The following is a 19,692-nucleotide window of genomic DNA, read 5'->3' on the forward strand; positions in this document are numbered from 1 at the left end:
GATTTCCGATTTTTCTAGGGGTCCGGGAAATTTCTAAAGTCGATTCTTTCGTTTTTCGCGTTTTTCTCGGCTCCTGGGCCTCCTAGGGCATAACCGGCCCGGATTTGGGATCACACCGTTTTTCGCCCATATCTTTGGAAATATCATTGCTACGACAATCTGGCTGGCGCCATTGTATTCGTGAGACGATTTCCGATTTTTCTAGGGGTCCGGGAATTTTCCAAAGTCGATTTTTTCGTTTTTCGCGATTTTCTCGGCTCCTGGGCCTCCTAGAGAAAAAAGGGCCTGGGTTTGGGATCACATGTTTTCTTCCATATCCCTGGAAATATCATACCTAGGGCAATTTGGCTGGCGCCATTGGATTCGTGAGACGATTTCCGATTTTTCTAGGGGTCCGGGAATATTTTAAAATTGATTTTTGTCGTTTTCGCGGTTTTCTCGGGTCCTATGACTCCTAGAGTAAAAAGGGCCTGGATATGGGATCTGACCGGTTTTCCTCCATATCTTTGGAAATATCTTAGCTAGGGGAATTTCGCCGGCGCCATTGGCCTCGTGAGACGATTTCCGATTTTTCTAGGGGTCCGGGAATTTTCTAAAGTCCATTTTTTCGTTTTTCGCGTTTTTCTCGGCTCCTGGGCCTCCTAGAGCAAAACGGGGCCGGATTTGGCATCACACAGTTTTTCGCCCATATCTTTGGAAATATCATAGCTAGGACAATTTGGCTGGCGCCATTGGATTCGTGAGACGATTTCCGATTTTTCTAGGGGCCCGGGAATTTTCTAAAGTCGATTTTTTCGTTTTTCTCGGCTCCTGGGCCTCCTAGAGCAAAACGGGGCCGGATTTGGCATCACACCGTTTTTCGCCCATATCTTTGGAAATATCATAGCTAGGACAATTTGGCTGGCGTCATTGGATTCGTGAGACGATTTCCGATTTTTCTAGGGGTCCGGGAAATTTCTAAAGTCGATTCTTTCGTTTTTCGCGTTTTTCTCGGCTCCTGGGCCTCCTAGGGCATAACCGGCCCGGATTTGGGATCACACCGTTTTTCGCCCATATCTTTGGAAATATCATAGCTAGGACAATTTGGCTGGCGCCATTGGATTCGTGAGACGATTTCCGATTTTTCTAGGGGGCCGGGAATTTTCTAAAGACGATTTTTTCGTTTTTCGCGTTTTTCTCGGCTCCTGGGTCTCCTAGAGAAAAAAGGGCCTGGGTTTGGGATCACATGTTTTCTTCCATATCCCTGGAAATATCATACCTAGGACAATTTGGCTGGCGCCATTGGATTCGTGAGACGATTTCCGATTTTTCTAGGGGTCCGGGAATTTTCTAAAGTCGATTTTTTCGTTTTTCGCGTTTTTCTCGGCTCCTGGGCCTCCTAGAGCAAAACGTGCCTGGATTTGGGATCACACAGTCTTTTGCCCATATCTTTGGAAATATCATAGCTACGACAATCTGGCTGGCGCCATTGCATTCGTGAGACGATTTCCGATTTTTCTAGGGGTCCGGGAATTTTCTAAAGTCGATTTTTTCGTTTTTCGCGTTTTTCTCGGCTCCTGGGCCTCCTAGGGCATAACGGGCCCGGATTTGGGATCACACCGTTTTTCGCCCATATCTTTGGAAATATCATAGCTAGGACAATTTGGCTGGCGCCATTGGATTCGTGAGACGATTTCCCATTTTTCTAAGGGTCCGGGAAATTTCTAAAGTCGATTTTTTCGTTTTTCGCGTTTTTCTCGGCTCCTGGGTCTCCTAGAGCAAAACGGGCCCGGATTTGGGATCACACCGTTTTTCGCCCATATCTTTGGAAATATCATAGCTAGGACAATTTGGCTGTCGCCATTGGATTCGTGAGACGATTTCCGATTTTTCTAGGGGGCCGGGAATTTTCTAAAGTCGATTTTTTCGTTTTTCGCGATTTTCTCGGCTCCTGGGCCTCCTAGAGAAAAAAGGGCCTGGGTTTGGGATCACATGTTTTCTTCCATATCCCTGGAAATATCATACCTAGGACAATTTGGCTGGCGCCATTGGATTCGTGAGACGATTTCCGATTTTTCTAGGGGTCCGGGAATTTTCTAAAGTCGATTTTTACGTTTTTCGCGTTTTTCTCGGCTCCTGGGCCTCCTACGGCATAACGGGCCCGAATTTGGGATCACACCGTTTTTCGCCCTATCTTTGGAAATATCATACCTAGGGCAATTTGGCTGGCGCCATTGGATTCGTGAGACGATTTCCGATTTTTCTAGGGGTCCGGGAATATTTTAAAATTGATTTTTGTCGTTTTCGCGGTTTTCTCGGGTCCTATGACTCCTAGAGTAAAAAGGGCCTGGATATGGGATCTGACCGGTTTTCCTCCATATCTTTGGAAATATCTTAGCTAGGGGAATTTCGCCGGCGCCATTGGCCTCGTGAGACGATTTCCGATTTTTCTAGGGGTCCGGGAATTTTCTAAAGTCCATTTTTTCGTTTTTCGCGTTTTTCTCGGCTCCTGGGCCTCCTAGAGCAAAACGGGGCCGGATTTGGCATCACACAGTTTTTCGCCCATATCTTTGGAAATATCATAGCTAGGACAATTTGGCTGGCGCCATTGGATTCGTGAGACGATTTCCGATTTTTCTAGGGGCCCGGGAATTTTCTAAAGTCGATTTTTTCGTTTTTCTCGGCTCCTGGGCCTCCTAGAGCAAAACGGGGCCGGATTTGGCATCACACCGTTTTTCGCCCATATCTTTGGAAATATCATAGCTAGGACAATTTGGCTGGCGTCATTGGATTCGTGAGACGATTTCCGATTTTTCTAGGGGTCCGGGAAATTTCTAAAGTCGATTCTTTCGTTTTTCGCGTTTTTCTCGGCTCCTGGGCCTCCTAGGGCATAACCGGCCCGGATTTGGGATCACACCGTTTTTCGCCCATATCTTTGGAAATATCATAGCTAGGACAATTTGGCTGGCGCCATTGGATTCGTGAGACGATTTCCGATTTTTCTAGGGGGCCGGGAATTTTCTAAAGACGATTTTTTCGTTTTTCGCGTTTTTCTCGGCTCCTGGGTCTCCTAGAGAAAAAAGGGCCTGGGTTTGGGATCACATGTTTTCTTCCATATCCCTGGAAATATCATACCTAGGACAATTTGGCTGGCGCCATTGGATTCGTGAGACGATTTCCGATTTTTCTAGGGGCCCGGGAATTTTCTAAAGTCGATTTTTTCGTTTTTCTCGGCTCCTGGGCCTCCTAGAGCAAAACGGGGCCGGATTTGGCATCACACCGTTTTTCGCCCATATCTTTGGAAATATCATAGCTAGGACAATTTGGCTGGCGTCATTGGATTCGTGAGACGATTTCCGATTTTTCTAGGGGTCCGGGAAGTTTCTAAAGTCGATTCTTTCGTTTTTCGCGTTTTTCTCGGCTCCTGGGCCTCCTAGGGCATAACCGGCCCGGATTTGGGATCACACCGTTTTTCGCCCATATCTTTGGAAATATCATAGCTAGGACAATTTGGCTGGCGCCATTGGATTCGTGAGACGATTTCCGATTTTTCTAGGGGCCCGGGAATTTTCTAAAGTCGATTTTTTCGTTTTTCTCGGCTCCTGGGCCTCCTAGAGCAAAACGGGGCCGGATTTGGCATCACACCGTTTTTCGCCCATATCTTTGGAAATATCATAGCTAGGACAATTTGGCTGGCGTCATTGGATTCGTGAGACGATTTCCGATTTTTCTAGGGGTCCGGGAAATTTCTAAAGTCGATTCTTTCGTTTTTCGCGTTTTTCTCGGCTCCTGGGCCTCCTAGGGCATAACCGGCCCGGATTTGGGATCACACCGTTTTTCGCCCATATCTTTGGAAATATCATAGCTAGGACAATTTGGCTGGCGCCATTGGATTCGTGAGACGATTTCCGATTTTTCTAGGGGGCCGGGAATTTTCTAAAGACGATTTTTTCGTTTTTCGCGTTTTTCTCGGCTCCTGGGTCTCCTAGAGAAAAAAGGGCCTGGGTTTGGGATCACATGTTTTCTTCCATATCCCTGGAAATATCATACCTAGGACAATTTGGCTGGCGCCATTGGATTCGTGAGACGATTTCCGATTTTTCTAGGGGTCCGGGAATTTTCTAAAGTCGATTTTTTCGTTTTTCGCGTTTTTCTCGGCTCCTGGGCCTCCTAGAGCAAAACGTGCCTGGATTTGGGATCACACAGTCTTTTGCCCATATCTTTGGAAATATCATAGCTACGACAATCTGGCTGGCGCCATTGGATTCGTGAGACGATTTCCGATTTTTCTAGGGGCCCGGGAATTTTCTAAAGTCGATTTTTTCGTTTTTCTCGGCTCCTGGGCCTCCTAGAGCAAAACGGGGCCGGATTTGGCATCACACCGTTTTTCGCCCATATCTTTGGAAATATCATAGCTAGGACAATTTGGCTGGCGTCATTGGATTCGTGAGACGATTTCCGATTTTTCTAGGGGTCCGGGAAATTTCTAAAGTCGATTCTTTCGTTTTTCGCGTTTTTCTCGGCTCCTGGGCCTCCTAGGGCATAACCGGCCCGGATTTGGGATCACACCGTTTTTCGCCCATATCTTTGGAAATATCATAGCTAGGACAATTTGGCTGGCGCCATTGGATTCGTGAGACGATTTCCGATTTTTCTAGGGGGCCGGGAATTTTCTAAAGACGATTTTTTCGTTTTTCGCGTTTTTCTCGGCTCCTGGGTCTCCTAGAGAAAAAAGGGCCTGGGTTTGGGATCACATGTTTTCTTCCATATCCCTGGAAATATCATACCTAGGACAATTTGGCTGGCGCCATTGGATTCGTGAGACGATTTCCGATTTTTCTAGGGGTCCGGGAATTTTCTAAAGTCGATTTTTTCGTTTTTCGCGTTTTTCTCGGCTCCTGGGCCTCCTAGAGCAAAACGTGCCTGGATTTGGGATCACACAGTCTTTTGCCCATATCTTTGGAAATATCATAGCTACGACAATCTGGCTGGCGCCATTGCATTCGTGAGACGATTTCCGATTTTTCTAGGGGTCCGGGAATTTTCTAAAGTCGATTTTTTCGTTTTTCGCGTTTTTCTCGGCTCCTGGGCCTCCTAGGGCATAACGGGCCCGGATTTGGGATCACACCGTTTTTCGCCCATATCTTTGGAAATATCATAGCTAGGACAATTTGGCTGGCGCCATTGGATTCGTGAGACGATTTCCCATTTTTCTAAGGGTCCGGGAAATTTCTAAAGTCGATTTTTTCGTTTTTCGCGTTTTTCTCGGCTCCTGGGTCTCCTAGAGCAAAACGGGCCCGGATTTGGGATCACACCGTTTTTCGCCCATATCTTTGGAAATATCATAGCTAGGACAATTTGGCGGTCGCCATTGGATTCGTGAGACGATTTCCGATTTTTCTAGGGGGCCGGGAATTTTCTAAAGTCGATTTTTTCGTTTTTCGCGATTTTCTCGGCTCCTGGGCCTCCTAGAGAAAAAAGGGCCTGGGTTTGGGATCACATGTTTTCTTCCATATCCCTGGAAATATCATACCTAGGACAATTTGGCTGGCGCCATTGGATTCGTGAGACGATTTCCGATTTTTCTAGGGGTCCGGGAATTTTCTAAAGTCGATTTTTACGTTTTTCGCGTTTTTCTCGGCTCCTGGGCCTCCTACGGCATAACGGGCCCGAATTTGGGATCACACCGTTTTTCGCCCTATCTTTGGAAATATCATAGCTAGGACAATTTGGCTGTCGCCATTGGATTCGTGAGACGATTTCCGATTTTTCTAGGGGGCCGGGAATTTTCTAAAGTCGATTTTTTCGTTTTTCGCGTTTTTCTCGGCTCCTGGGCCTCCTAGAGCAAAACGGGGCCGGATTTGGCATCACACAGTTTTTCGCCCATATCTTTGGAAATATCATAGCTAGGACAATTTGGCTGGCGCCATTGGATTCGTGAGACGATTTCCGATTTTTCTAGGGGCCCGGGAATTTTCTAAAGTCGATTTTTTCGTTTTTCTCGGCTCCTGGGCCTCCTAGAGCAAAACGGGGCCGGATTTGGCATCACACCGTTTTTCGCCCATATCTTTGGAAATATCATAGCTAGGACAATTTGGCTGGCGTCATTGGATTCGTGAGACGATTTCCGATTTTTCTAGGGGTCCGGGAAATTTCTAAAGTCGATTCTTTCGTTTTTCGCGTTTTTCTCGGCTCCTGGGCCTCCTAGGGCATAACCGGCCCGGATTTGGGATCACACCGTTTTTCGCCCATATCTTTGGAAATATCATAGCTAGGACAATTTGGCTGGCGCCATTGGATTCGTGAGACGATTTCCGATTTTTCTAGGGGGCCGGGAATTTTCTAAAGACGATTTTTTCGTTTTTCGCGTTTTTCTCGGCTCCTGGGTCTCCTAGAGAAAAAAGGGCCTGGGTTTGGGATCACATGTTTTCTTCCATATCCCTGGAAATATCATACCTAGGACAATTTGGCTGGCGCCATTGGATTCGTGAGACGATTTCCGATTTTTCTAGGGGTCCGGGAATTTTCTAAAGTCGATTTTTTCGTTTTTCGCGTTTTTCTCGGCTCCTGGGCCTCCTAGAGCAAAACGTGCCTGGATTTGGGATCACACAGTCTTTTGCCCATATCTTTGGAAATAACATAGCTACGACAATCTGGCTGGCGCCATTGCATTCGTGAGACGATTTCCGATTTTTCTAGGGGTCCGGGAATTTTCTAAAGTCGATTTTTTCGTTTTTCGCGTTTTTCTCGGCTCCTGGGCCTCCTAGGGCATAACGGGCCCGGATTTGGGATCACACCGTTTTTCGCCCATATCTTTGGAAATATCATAGCTAGGACAATTTGGCTGGCGCCATTGGATTCGTGAGACGATTTCCCATTTTTCTAAGGGTCCGGGAAATTTCTAAAGTCGATTTTTTCGTTTTTCGCGTTTTTCTCGGCTCCTGGGTCTCCTAGAGCAAAACGGGCCCGGATTTGGGATCACACCGTTTTTCGCCCATATCTTTGGAAATATCATAGCTAGGACAATTTGGCTGTCGCCATTGGATTCGTGAGACGATTTCCGATTTTTCTAGGGGGCCGGGAATTTTCTAAAGTCGATTTTTTCGTTTTTCGCGATTTTCTCGGTTCCTGGGCCTCCTAGAGAAAAAAGGGCCTGGGTTTGGGATCACATGTTTTCTTCCATATCCCTGGAAATATCATACCTAGGACAATTTGGCTGGCGCCATTGGATTCGTGAGACGATTTCCGATTTTTCTAGGGGTCCGGGAATTTTCTAAAGTCGATTTTTACGTTTTTCGCGTTTTTCTCGGCTCCTGGGCCTCCTACGGCATAACGGGCCCGAATTTGGGATCACACCGTTTTTGGCCTTATCTTTGGAAATATCATAGCTAGGACAATTTGGCTGTCGCCATTGGATTCGTGAGACGATTTCCGATTTTTCTAGGGGGCCGGGAATTTTCTAAAGTCGATTTTTTCGTTTTTCGCGTTTTTCTCGGCTCCTGGGCCTCCTAGGGCATAACGGGCCCGAATTTGGGATCACACCGTTTTTCGCCCATATCTTTGGAAATATCATAGCTAGGACAATTTGGCCGGCGCCACTGGATTCGTGAGACGATTTCCGATTTTTCTAGGGGTCCGGGAATATTTTAAATTTGATTTTTTTCGTTTTTAGCGGTTTTCTCGGCTCCTATGATTCCTAGAGTAAAAAGGGCCCGGATTTGGGATCACACCGTTTTTCGCCCATATCTTTGGAAATATCATAGCTAGGACAATTTGGCTGGCGCCATTGGATTCGTGAGACGATTTCCGATTTTTCTAGGGGTCCGGGAAATTTCTAAAGTCGATTTTGTCGTTTTTCGCGTTTTTCTCGGCTCCTGGGCCTCCTAGGGCATAACCGGCCCGGATTTGGGATCACACCGTTTTTCGCCCATATTTTGGAAATATCATTGCTACGACAATCTGGCTGGCGCCATTGTATTCGTGAGACGATTTCCGATTTTTCTAGGGGTCCGGGAATTTTCTAAAGTCGATTTTTTCGTTTTTCGCGATTTTCTCGGCTCCTGGGCCTCCTAGAGAAAAAAGGGCCTGGGTTTGGGATCACATGTTTTCTTCCATATCCCTGGAAATATCATACTGTAAGGAATTCCAAAGGAATCCCTTGAGGTCTATGCTAACCTGCATTTCGTGAGTAAGAGAGAGAGAAAAGAAAAGATAAATAAATCAATAGGAATTTGGAATGAGGGACTAATTTAATTGTTTTTAAGGGATCTGAAATGTATATATTTGCGTTTTAGTAGTTACATTTCGGAATGGCAGAATTGGTGGCTATCGAAAGTTTTTGTTACGTTTTGAGAATTAGAGTTTACGTTTATCGGGTTTTGCGGATAATTGACGCGTCTCGTGGTTTGGCAATTTTGGTTATTGGTTCAAGGAGAGTTATTACGCTTTTAGGCCAAGATATTACCGAGCCACGTAATTCATTCGAATTGAAACCTCTCTATTGTTTTCGCGGAAACGTGTAGGTGCAGATGAAATGCTGCCGCTCAGATAAGTGGATTTACGGGGTAGGATGGGTTTTGTGTTTCGTTTTAGGGTGGAAGGCCACGCGAGTAATCACGACCATTACCATCGCGTGGATTGCCAAAAGGTCGAATTACGTTTATGTTTAAGAATTAGAGCGATGGATAACTAGAAGGAGATCGCGAAAATATCGTGTTGTTTTTAGAAAATTAATTACGTTTCTCCTAACCCCGGAGATCCCGAGAATGCAACCGCGAAAATAAAAATCAAGTTACGCGAACATTTGAACTTTCGCGCCGAGACCTGCCAGGCAAACTCTGCGTTGCCATAACGCCCGGAGCGCTACGCTCCCGTCGGTCGCCATGCGCCAACCTGTCGCGTAGCAACAGTTGCTACGCAGACGTCGCCGGCATCACCACGTGTGGTATCCGCGTCAAGCAAATTAATAGTGCATTCAGTGTTAAATAGTTAATTAGTTGTGCTCGAACCATCGCCAGGAGAACACTAAACCATCAGGAAAACTATCCGAGGACAATTGAAGTCGAATTGACCCGTTGTCGGAGAGATAGTCGATCATTGTCTCCCAGCGTATACACGTCGCAACCGTGAGTTTTTGATTTATTGTTAACAATGCTTATTAGAGAGTAAATCAATTTATCCTGATTCTCATCTCAGGGTAATAGTCATTGTTCCGGTTACTTTATTGAGATTATTGCTCTGTGCGGTAGAGCCTAAATAACGCCAAAACCATGCAGTTACGTCTTTTACGTTTAAGGTCTTTTGTATTGCTTAAGAATTGCCTAGCAATTGCAAGCCAGGTCTGGGTGACACAATACCCATGACCTTGATGAGGTCACATATGTTGTGGAATTTGGGAGAATATTCTCGTATTGAGAAAATACCTTGCGCTAGTCGCCAATATATTTAATTTACGTTACTGCCTTTTTGGAATCTCGAATTCTTTTGTACATTTTTGTGCCTTTGGCCCTTTTGGTTTATTTTATATATTCCAAAATTACGCTTTATTATGGATTATCCATATATTCCAAATTAATTTGGAAGAATTTGCAAGTTTTGCCTTTTTACCGATATTTCTATGAAATATTGTGTCTGCGTTTATCGCCTATGGATTTATTCCATTTTTGTGCCTTTGGCCCTTTTGGTTTATTGTATAATCCAAAATCTGAATTTGGATACGCGTTAATCGTGTGGATTATTTGTAGATTATTGTCTTATACAGATATTTTTCTGAAAAGCTATGTTTGCGTTTATCGCCTAGAGATTTGTTCTCTTTTTTTGTTATTGTGCCTTAGGCCATTGCGATTACACTTCGCTAATAAAAAGTGTCTAACGATTCGTCGTTTCGAATACGAGTTTACGTTTGTTTACGTTACGCGCCTCCGCGAGAATCTCCCGCGTATTTTCTCTCGCCAAGGTCGCGCCTCCGTATAATGTATATCCCGCGTCCGTCGTTTTAGCTGCTATGTGTTATGCTCTCGGAGCACGTATGTTTTATAGATTATGTTACGTTAGGAATTTTCGTTATTAATTGCGTTTATGACGCCTTGAAAATTGTAATTCGGATTTATTGAATGTATCGAGTATTAGTAATGAGTTCGAAATTATGGACTGTTAGATTTTCGGGTAAATTAATAATATTTAGCCCGACATCAGGATCGTATATTTTCTTCTATTTTATTTGGTTTTGATAAAACTTATTGTAATGGATTAGATGGATCAACATAGTTGAATTTCTCTCTGCGACGATACGATTACGTTCCTTAAAATAAATGGAATCTTGAGTAACTTATAAGACCTCTCTCTCTCTCTCACAAAAATTATTGGGTTTATGTCTGCGTTATTCTAAATATTTGGAATATTGTAAAAATTTGTATTTTGAGTTATTATTATTGGAAGTTAAAGAATATAGTTCCGTAAAGAAATATTAAATATGTGTTGAGTTTTGAAGTTATGGAATTGATAGCCCAGTGACCAGCACACCCCGAACCACCCCTCTCTCCACAACCTACATCCTGAGCAGCGCGAGCAAATACCACCTTTCCTTTGATCTTTTGGTTTTAAGTTATTGGGTTTACGTTTTTAGCTGGAATTTTAGTTCGTTGCCGTGAGTTATCCGCTTCGATTACGTTTTTCGGTTTGTTGTTCCCGTCGAGACAAAGAACAACTGGCGCCCTTCAGAGCATTTGTTCCGTTTTTGGACGATCAAGGGAAAAGGGCGGGTTAACTGGTCCATTTTTATATGAGTAAAAATTAACCACGTTACAATACCTAGGACAATTTGGCTGGCGCCATTGGATTCGTGAGACGATTTCCGATTTTTCTAGGGCGCCGGGAATTTTCTAAAGACGATTTTTTCGTTTTTCGCGTTTTTCTCGGCTCCTGGGTCTCCTAGAGCAAAACGGGCCCGGATTTGGGATCACACCGTTTTTCGCCCATATCTTTGGAAATAGCATAGCTAGGACAATTTGGCTGGCGCCATTGGATTCGTGAGACGATTTCCGATTTTTCCAGGGGTCCAGGAATTTTCTAAAGTAGATTTTTTCGTTTTTCGCGTTTTTCTCGGCTCCTGGGCCTCCTAGGGCATAACCGGCCCGGATTTGGGATCACACCGTTTTTCGCCCATATCTTTGGAAATATCATTGCTACGACAATCTGGCTGGCGCCATTGGATTCGTGAGACGATTTCCGATTTTTCTAGGGGTCCGGGAATTTTCTAAAGTCGATTTTTTCGTTTTTCTCGGCTACTGGGCCTCCTAGAGCAAAACGGGCCCGGATTGGGCATCACACCGTTTTTCGCCCATATCTTTGGAAATATCATAGCTAGGACAATTTTGCTGTCGCCATTGGATTCGTGAGACGATTTCCGATTTTTCTAGGGGTCCGGGAATTTTCTAAAGTCGATTTTTTCGTTTTTCGCGTTTTTCTCGGCTCCTGGGCCTCCTAGAGCAAAACGGGCCCGGATTTGGGATCACACCGTTTTTCGCCCATATCTTTGGAAATATCATTGCTAGGACAATTTGGCTGGCGCCATTGGATTCGTAAGACGATTTCCGATTTTTCTAGGGGGCCGGGAATTTTCTAAAGACGATTTTTTCGTTTTTCGCGTTTTTCTCGGCTCCTGGGTCTCCTAGAGCAAAACGGGCCCGGATTTGGGATCACACCGTTTTTCGCCCATATCTTTGGAAATAGCATAGCTAGGACAATTTGGCTGGCGCCATTGGATTCGTGAGACGATTTCCGATTTTTCCAGGGGTCCAGGAATTTTCAAAAGTAGATTTTTTCGTTTTTCGCGTTTTTCTCGGCTCCTGGGCCTCCTAGGGCATAACCGGCCCGGATTTGGGATCACACCGTTTTTCGCCCATATCTTTGGAAATATCATTGCTACGACAATCTGGCTGGCGCCATTGGATTCGTGAGACGATTTCCGATTTTTCTAGGGGTCCGGGAATTTTCTAAAGTCGATTTTTTCGTTTTTCGCGTTTTTCTCGGCTCCTGGGCCTCCTAGAGCAAAACGGGCCCGGATTTGGGATCACACCGTTTTTCGCCCATATCTTTGGAAATAGCATAGCTAGGACAATTTGGCTGGCGCCATTGGATTCGTGAGACGATTTCCGATTTTTCCAGGGGTCCAGGAATTTTCTAAAGTAGATTTTTTCGTTTTTCGCGTTTTTCTCGGCTCCTGGGCCTCCTAGGGCATAACCGGCCCGGATTTGGGATCACACCGTTTTTCGCCCATATCTTTGGAAATATCATTGCTACGACAATCTGGCTGGCGCCATTGGATTCGTGAGACGATTTCCGATTTTTCTAGGGGTCCGGGAATTTTCTAAAGTCGATTTTTTCGTTTTTCTCGGCTACTGGGCCTCCTAGAGCAAAACGGGCCCGGATTTGGGATCACACCGTTTTTCGCCCATATCTTTGGAAATATCATTGCTAGGACAATTTGGCTGGCGCCATTGGATTCGTAAGACGATTTCCGATTTTTCTAGGGGTCCCGGAATGTTCTAAAGTCGATTTTTTCGTTTTTCGCGTTTTTCTCGGCTCCTGGGCCTCCTAGAGCAAAACGGGCCCGGATTTGGGATCACACCGTTTTTCGCCCATATCTTTGGAAATATCATTGCTAGGATAATTTGGCTGGCGCCATTGGATTCGTGAGACGATTTCCGATTTTTCTAGGGGTCCGGGAATGTTCTAAAGTCGATTTTTTCGTTTTTCGCGTTTTTCTCGGCTCCTGGGCCTCCTAGAGCAAAACGGGCCCGGATTTGGGATCACACCGTTTTTCGCCCATATCTTTGGAAATATCATTGCTAGGATAATTTGGCTGGCACCATTGGATTCGTGAGACGATTTCCGATTTTTCTAGGGGCCCGGGAATTTTCTAAAGTCGATTTTTTCGTTTTTCGCGTTTTTCTCGGCCCCTGGGCCTCCTAGAGCAAACCGGGCCCGGATTTGGGATCACACAGTTCTTCGCCCATATCTTTGGAAATACCATAGCTAGAACACTTTGGCTAGCGTCATTGGATTCGTGAGACGATTTCCGATTTTTCTAGGGGTCCGGGAATTTTCTAAAGTCGATTTTTTCGTTTTTCTCGGCTACTGGGCCTCCTAGAGCAAAACGGGCCCGGATTGGGCATCACACCGTTTTTCGCCCATATCTTTGGAAATATCATAGCTAGGACAATTTGGCTGGCGCCATTGGATTCGTGAGACGATTTCCGATTTTTCTAGGGGTCCCGGAATGTTCTAAAGTCGATTTTTTCGTTTTTCGCGTTTTTCTCGGCTCCTGGGCCTCCTAGAGCAAAACGGGCCCGGATTTGGGATCACACCGTTTTTCGCCCATATCTTTGGAAATATCATTGCTAGGATAATTTGGCTGGCGCCATTGGATTCGTGAGACGATTTCCGATTTTTCTAGGGGTCCGGGAATGTTCTAAAGTCGATTTTTTCGTTTTTCGCGTTTTTCTCGGCTCCTGGGCCTCCTAGAGCAAAACGGGCCCGGATTTGGGATCACACCGTTTTTCGCCCATATCTTTGGAAATATCATTGCTAGGATAATTTGGCTGGCACCATTGGATTCGTGAGACGATTTCCGATTTTTCTAGGGGCCCGGGAATTTTCTAAAGTCGATTTTTTCGTTTTTCGCGTTTTTCTCGGCCCCTGGGCCTCCTAGAGCAAACCGGGCCCGGATTTGGGATCACACAGTTCTTCGCCCATATCTTTGGAAATACCATAGCTAGAACACTTTGGCTAGCGTCATTGGATTCGTGAGACGATTTCCGATTTTTCTAGGGGTCCGGGAATTTTCTAAAGTCGATTTTTTCGTTTTTCTCGGCTACTGGGCCTCCTAGAGCAAAACGGGCCCGGATTGGGCATCACACCGTTTTTCGCCCATATCTTTGGAAATATCATAGCTAGGACAATTTGGCTGGCGCCATTGGATTCGTGAGACGATTTCCGATTTTTCTAGGGGTCCCGGAATGTTCTAAAGTCGATTTTTTCGTTTTTCGCGTTTTTCTCGGCTCCTGGGCCTCCTAGAGCAAAACGGGCCCGGATTTGGGATCACACCGTTTTTCGCCCATATCTTTGGAAATATCATTGCTAGGATAATTTGGCTGGCGCCATTGGATTCGTGAGACGATTTCCGATTTTTCTAGGGGTCCGGGAATGTTCTAAAGTCGATTTTTTCGTTTTTCGCGTTTTTCTCGGCTCCTGGGCCTCCTAGAGCAAAACGGGCCCGGATTTGGGATCACACCGTTTTTCGCCCATATCTTTGGAAATATCATTGCTAGGATAATTTGGCTGGCACCATTGGATTCGTGAGACGATTTCCGATTTTTCTAGGGGCCCGGGAATTTTCTAAAGTCGATTTTTTCGTTTTTCGCGTTTTTCTCGGCCCCTGGGCCTCCTAGAGCAAACCGGGCCCGGATTTGGGATCACACAGTTCTTCGCCCATATCTTTGGAAATACCATAGCTAGAACACTTTGGCTAGCGTCATTGGATTCGTGAGACGATTTCCGATTTTTCTAGGGGTCCGGGAATTTTCTAAAGTCGATTTTTTCGTTTTTCTCGGCTACTGGGCCTCCTAGAGCAAAACGGGCCCGGATTGGGCATCACACCGTTTTTCGCCCATATCTTTGGAAATATCATAGCTAGGACAATTTGGCTGGCGCCATTGGATTCGTGAGACGATTTCCGATTTTTCTAGGGGTCCGGGAATTTTCTAAAGTCGATTTTTTCGTTTTTCGCGTTTTTCTCGGCTCCTGGGCCTCCGAGAGCAAAACGGGCCCGGATTTGGGATCGCACCGTTTTTCGCCCATATCTTTGGAAATATCATTGCTACGACAATCTGGCTGGCGCCATTGGATTCGTGAGACGATTTCCGAATTTTCTAGGGGTCCGGGAATTTTCTAAAGTCGATTTTTTCGTTTTTCGCGATTTCCTCGGCTCCTGGGTCTCCTAGAGCAAAACGGGCCCGGATTTGGGATCACACCGTTTTTCGCCCATATCTTTGGAAATATCATAGCTAGGACAATTTGGCTGGCGCCATTGGATTCTTGAGACGATTTCCGATTTTTCTAGGGGTCCGGGAATTTTCTAAGGTCGATTTTTCGTTTTTCGCGTTTTTCTCGGCTCCTGGGCCTCCTAGAGCAAAACGGCCCCGGATTTGGGATCACTTCGTTTTTCGCCCATATCTTTGGAAATATCATAGCTAGGACAATTTGGCTGGCGCCATTGGATTCGTGAGACGATTTCCGATTTTTCTAGGGGGCCGGGAATTTTCTAAAGACGATTTTTTCGTTTTTCGCGTTTTTCTCGGCTCCTGGGTCTCCTAGAGCAAAACGGGCCCGGATTTGGGATCACACCGTTTTTCGCCCATATCTTTGGAAATAGCATAGCTAGGACAATTTGGCTGGCGCCATTGGATTCGTGAGACGATTTCCGATTTTTCCAGGGGTCCAGGAATTTTCTAAAGTAGATTTTTTCGTTTTTCGCGTTTTTCTCGGCTCCTGGGCCTCCTAGGGCATAACCGGCCCGGATTTGGGATCACACCGTTTTTCGCCCATATCTTTGGAAATATCATTGCTACGACAATCTGGCTGGCGCCATTGGATTCGTGAGACGATTTCCGATTTTTCTAGGGGTCCGGGAATTTTCTAAAGTCGATTTTTTCGTTTTTCGCGTTTTTCTCGGCTCCTGGGCCTCCTAGAGCAAAACGGGCCCGGATTTGGGATCACACCGTTTTTCGCCCATATCTTTGGAAATATCATTGCTACGACAATCTGGCTGGCGCCATTGGATTCGTGAGACGATTTCCGAATTTTCTAGGGGTCCGGGAATTTTCTAAAGTCGAATTTTTCGTTTTTCGCGATTTCCTCGGCTCCTGGGTCTCCTAGAGCAAAACTGGCCCGGATTTGGGATCACACCGTTTTTCGCCCATATCTTTGGAAATATAATAGCTAGGACAATTTGGCTGGCGCCATTGGATTCGTGAGACGATTTCCGATTTTTCTAGGGGGCCGGGAATTTTCTAAAGTCGATTTTTTCGTTTTTCGCGTTTTTCTCGGCTCCTGGGCCTCCTAGAGCAAAACGGGCCCGGATTTGGGATCACACCGTTTTTCGCCCATATCTTTGGAAATATCATTGCTAGGACAATTTGGCTGGCGCCATTGGATTCGTGAGACGATTTCCGATTTTTCTAGGGGGCCGGGAATTTTCTAAAGACGATTTTTTCGTTTTTCGCGTTTTTCTCGGCTCCTGGGTCTCCTAGAGCAAAACGGGCCCGGATTTGGGATCACACCGTTTTTCGCCCATATCTTTGGAAATAGCATAGCTAGGACAATTTGGCTGGCGCCATTGGAATCGTGAGACGATTTCCGATTTTTCTAGGGGTCCGGGAATTTTCTAAAGTCGATTTTTTCGTTTTTCGCGTTTTTCTCGGCTCCTGGGCCTCCTAGAGCAAAACGGGCCCGGATTTGGGATCGCACCGTTTTTCGCCCATATCTTTGGAAATATCATTGCTACGACAATCTGGCTGGCGCCATTGGATTCGTGAGACGATTTCCGATTTTTCCAGGGGTCCAGGAATTTTCTAAAGTAGATTTTTTCGTTTTTCGCGTTTTTCTCGGCTCCTGGGCCTCCTAGAGAAAAAAGGGCCTGGGTTTGGGATCACATGTTTTCTTCCATATCTTTGGAAATATCATTGCTACGACAATCTGGCTGGCGCCATTGGATTCGTGAGACGATTTCCGAATTTTCTAGGGGTCCGGGAATTTTCTAAAGTCGATTTTTTCGTTTTTCGCGATTTCCTCGGCTCCTGGGTCTCCTAGAGCAAAACTGGCCCGGATTTGGGATCACACCGTTTTTCGCCCATATCTTTGGAAATATAATAGCTAGGACAATTTGGCTGGCGCCATTGGATTCGTGAGACGATTTCCGATTTTTCTAGGGGGCCGGGAATTTTCTAAAGTCGATTTTTTCGTTTTTCGCGTTTTTCTCGGCTCCTGGGCCTCCTAGAGCAAAACGGGCCCGGATTTGGGATCACACCGTTTTTCGCCCATATCTTTGGAAATATCATTGCTAGGACAATTTGGCTGGCGCCATTGGATTCGTGAGACGATTTCCGATTTTTCTAGGGGGCCGGGAATTTTCTAAAGACGATTTTTTCGTTTTTCGCGTTTTTCTCGGCTCCTGGGTCTCCTAGAGCAAAACGGGCCCGGATTTGGGATCACACCGTTTTTCGCCCATATCTTTGGAAATAGCATAGCTAGGACAATTTGGCTGGCGCCATTGGATTCGTGAGACGATTTCCGATTTTTCTAGGGGTCCGGGAATTTTCTAAAGTCGATTTTTTCGTTTTTCGCGTTTTTCTCGGCTCCTGGGCCTCCTAGAGCAAAACGGGCCCGGATTTGGGATCGCACCGTTTTTCGCCCATATCTTTGGAAATATCATTGCTACGACAATCTGGCTGGCGCCATTGGATTCGTGAGACGATTTCCGATTTTTCTAGGGGTCCGGGAATTTTCTAAAGTCGATTTTTTCGTTTTTCGCGTTTTTCTCGGCTCCTGGGCCTCCTAGAGCAAAACGGGCCTGGATTTGGGATCACACAGTCTTTTGCCCATATCTTTGGAAATATCATAGCTACGACAATCTGGCTGACGCAATTGCATTCGTGAGACGATTTCCGATTTTTCTAGGGGTCCGGGAATTTTCTAAAGTCGATTTTTTCGTTTTTCGCGATTTTCTCGGCGCCTGGGCCTCCTAGAGCAACACGGGCCCGGATTTGGGATCACACCGTTTTTCGCCCATATCTTTGGAAATAGCATAGCTAGGACAATTTGGCTGGCGCCATTGGATTCGTGAGACGATTTCCGATTTTTCCAGGGGTCCAGGAATTTTCTAAAGTAGATTTTTTCGTTTTTCGCGTTTTTCTCGGCTCCTGGGCCTCCTAGAGAAAAAAGGGCCTGGGTTTGGGATCACATGTTTTCTTCCATATCCCTGGAAATATCATACCTAGGGCAATTTGGCTGGCGCCATTGGATTCGTGAGACGATTTCCGATTTTTCTAGGGGTCCGGGAATATTTTAAAATTGATTTTTTTTGTTTTTCGCGGTTTTCTCGGCTCCTACGACTCCTAGAGTAAAAAGGGCCTGGATATGGGAGCTGACCGTTTTTCCTCCATATCTTTGGAAATATCTTAGCTAGGGGAATTTCGCCGGCGCCATTGGCCTCGTGAGACGATTTCCGATTTTTCTAGGGGTCCGGGAATTTTCTAAAGTCGATTTTTTCGTTTTTCGCGTTTTTCTCGGCTCCTGGGCCTCCTAGAGCAAAACGGGCCCGGATTTGGGATCACACCGTTTTTCGCCCATATCTTTGGAAATATCATTGCTAGGACAATTTGGCTGGCGCCATTGGATTCGTAAGATGATTTCCGATTTTTCTAGGGGTCCCGGAATGTTCTAAAGTCGATTTTTTCGTTTTTCGCGTTTTTCTCGGCTCCTGGGCCTCCTAGAGCAAAACGGGCCCGGATTTGGGATCACACCGTTTTTCGCCCATATCTTTGGAAATATCATTGCTAGGATAATTTGGCTGGCACCATTGGATTCGTGAGACGATTTCCGATTTTTCTAGGGGCCCGGGAATTTTCTAAAGTCGATTTTTTCGTTTTTCGCGTTTTTCTCGGCCCCCGGGCCTCCTAGAGCAAACCGGGCCCGGATTTGGGATCACACAGTTCTTCGCCCATATCTTTGGAAATACCATAGCTAGAACACTTTGGCTAGCGTCATTGGATTCGTGAGACGATTTCCGATTTTTCTAGGGGTCCGGGAATTTTCTAAAGTCGATTTTTTCGTTTTTCTCGGCTACTGGGCCTCCTAGAGCAAAACGGGCCCGGATTGGGCATCACACCGTTTTTCGCCCATATCTTTGGAAATATCATAGCTAGGACAATTTGGCTGGCGCCATTGGATTCGTGAGACGATTTCCGATTTTTCTAGGGGGCCGGGAATTTTCTAAAGACGATTTTTTCGTTTTTCGCGTTTTTCTCGGCTCCTGGGTCTCCTAGAGCAAAACGGGCCCGGATTTGGGATCACACCGTTTTTCGCCCATATCTTTGGAAATAGCATAGCTAGGACAATTTGGCTGGCGCCATTGGATTCGTGAGACGATTTCCGATTTTTCCAGGGGTCCAGGAATTTTCTAAAGTAGATTTTTTCGTTTTTCGCGTTTTTCTCGGCTCCTGGGCCTCCTAGGGCATAACCGGCCCGGATTTGGGATCACACCGTTTTTCGCCCATATCTTTGGAAATATCATTGCTACGACAATCTGGCTGGCGCCATTGGATTCGTGAGACGATTTCCGATTTTTCTAGGGGTCCGGGAATTTTCTAAAGTCGATTTTTTCGTTTTTCGCGTTTTTCTCGGCTCCTGGGCTTCCTAGAGCAAAACGGGCCCGGATTTGGGATCGCACCGTTTTTCGCCCATATCTTTGGAAATATCATTGCTACGACAATCTGGCTGGCGCCATTGGATTCGTGAGACGATTTCCGAATTTTCTAGGGGTCCGGGAATTTTCTAAGGTCGATTTTTCGTTTTTCGCGTTTTTCTCGGCTCCTGGGCCTCCGAGAGCAAAACGGCCCCGGATTTGGGATCACTTCGTTTTTCGCCCATATCTTT

The 19,692-nt window shown here is 45.8% G+C and overlaps 1 protein-coding gene across 1 annotated transcript in view; it reads left to right on the forward strand.

The window, feature by feature from the left end:
• Positions 1 to 8,632: 8,632 nt before the first annotated feature.
• LOC135171663 (uncharacterized) overlaps positions 8,633 to 19,692 on the forward strand; it is a 168,318-nt gene continuing 157,258 nt past the window's right edge. Inside the window, exon 1 of the mRNA XM_064138286.1 lies at positions 8,633 to 9,104. The gene's annotated coding sequence lies outside the window, so the exon portion shown is untranslated. The remainder of the gene's footprint in view (positions 9,105 to 19,692) is intronic.

The sequence above is a fragment of the Diachasmimorpha longicaudata genome, unplaced genomic scaffold (assembly GCF_034640455.1).
Source record: "Diachasmimorpha longicaudata isolate KC_UGA_2023 unplaced genomic scaffold, iyDiaLong2 ctg00000071.1, whole genome shotgun sequence".
In the NCBI taxonomy this organism is placed as follows: Eukaryota; Metazoa; Arthropoda; class Insecta; order Hymenoptera; family Braconidae; genus Diachasmimorpha; species Diachasmimorpha longicaudata.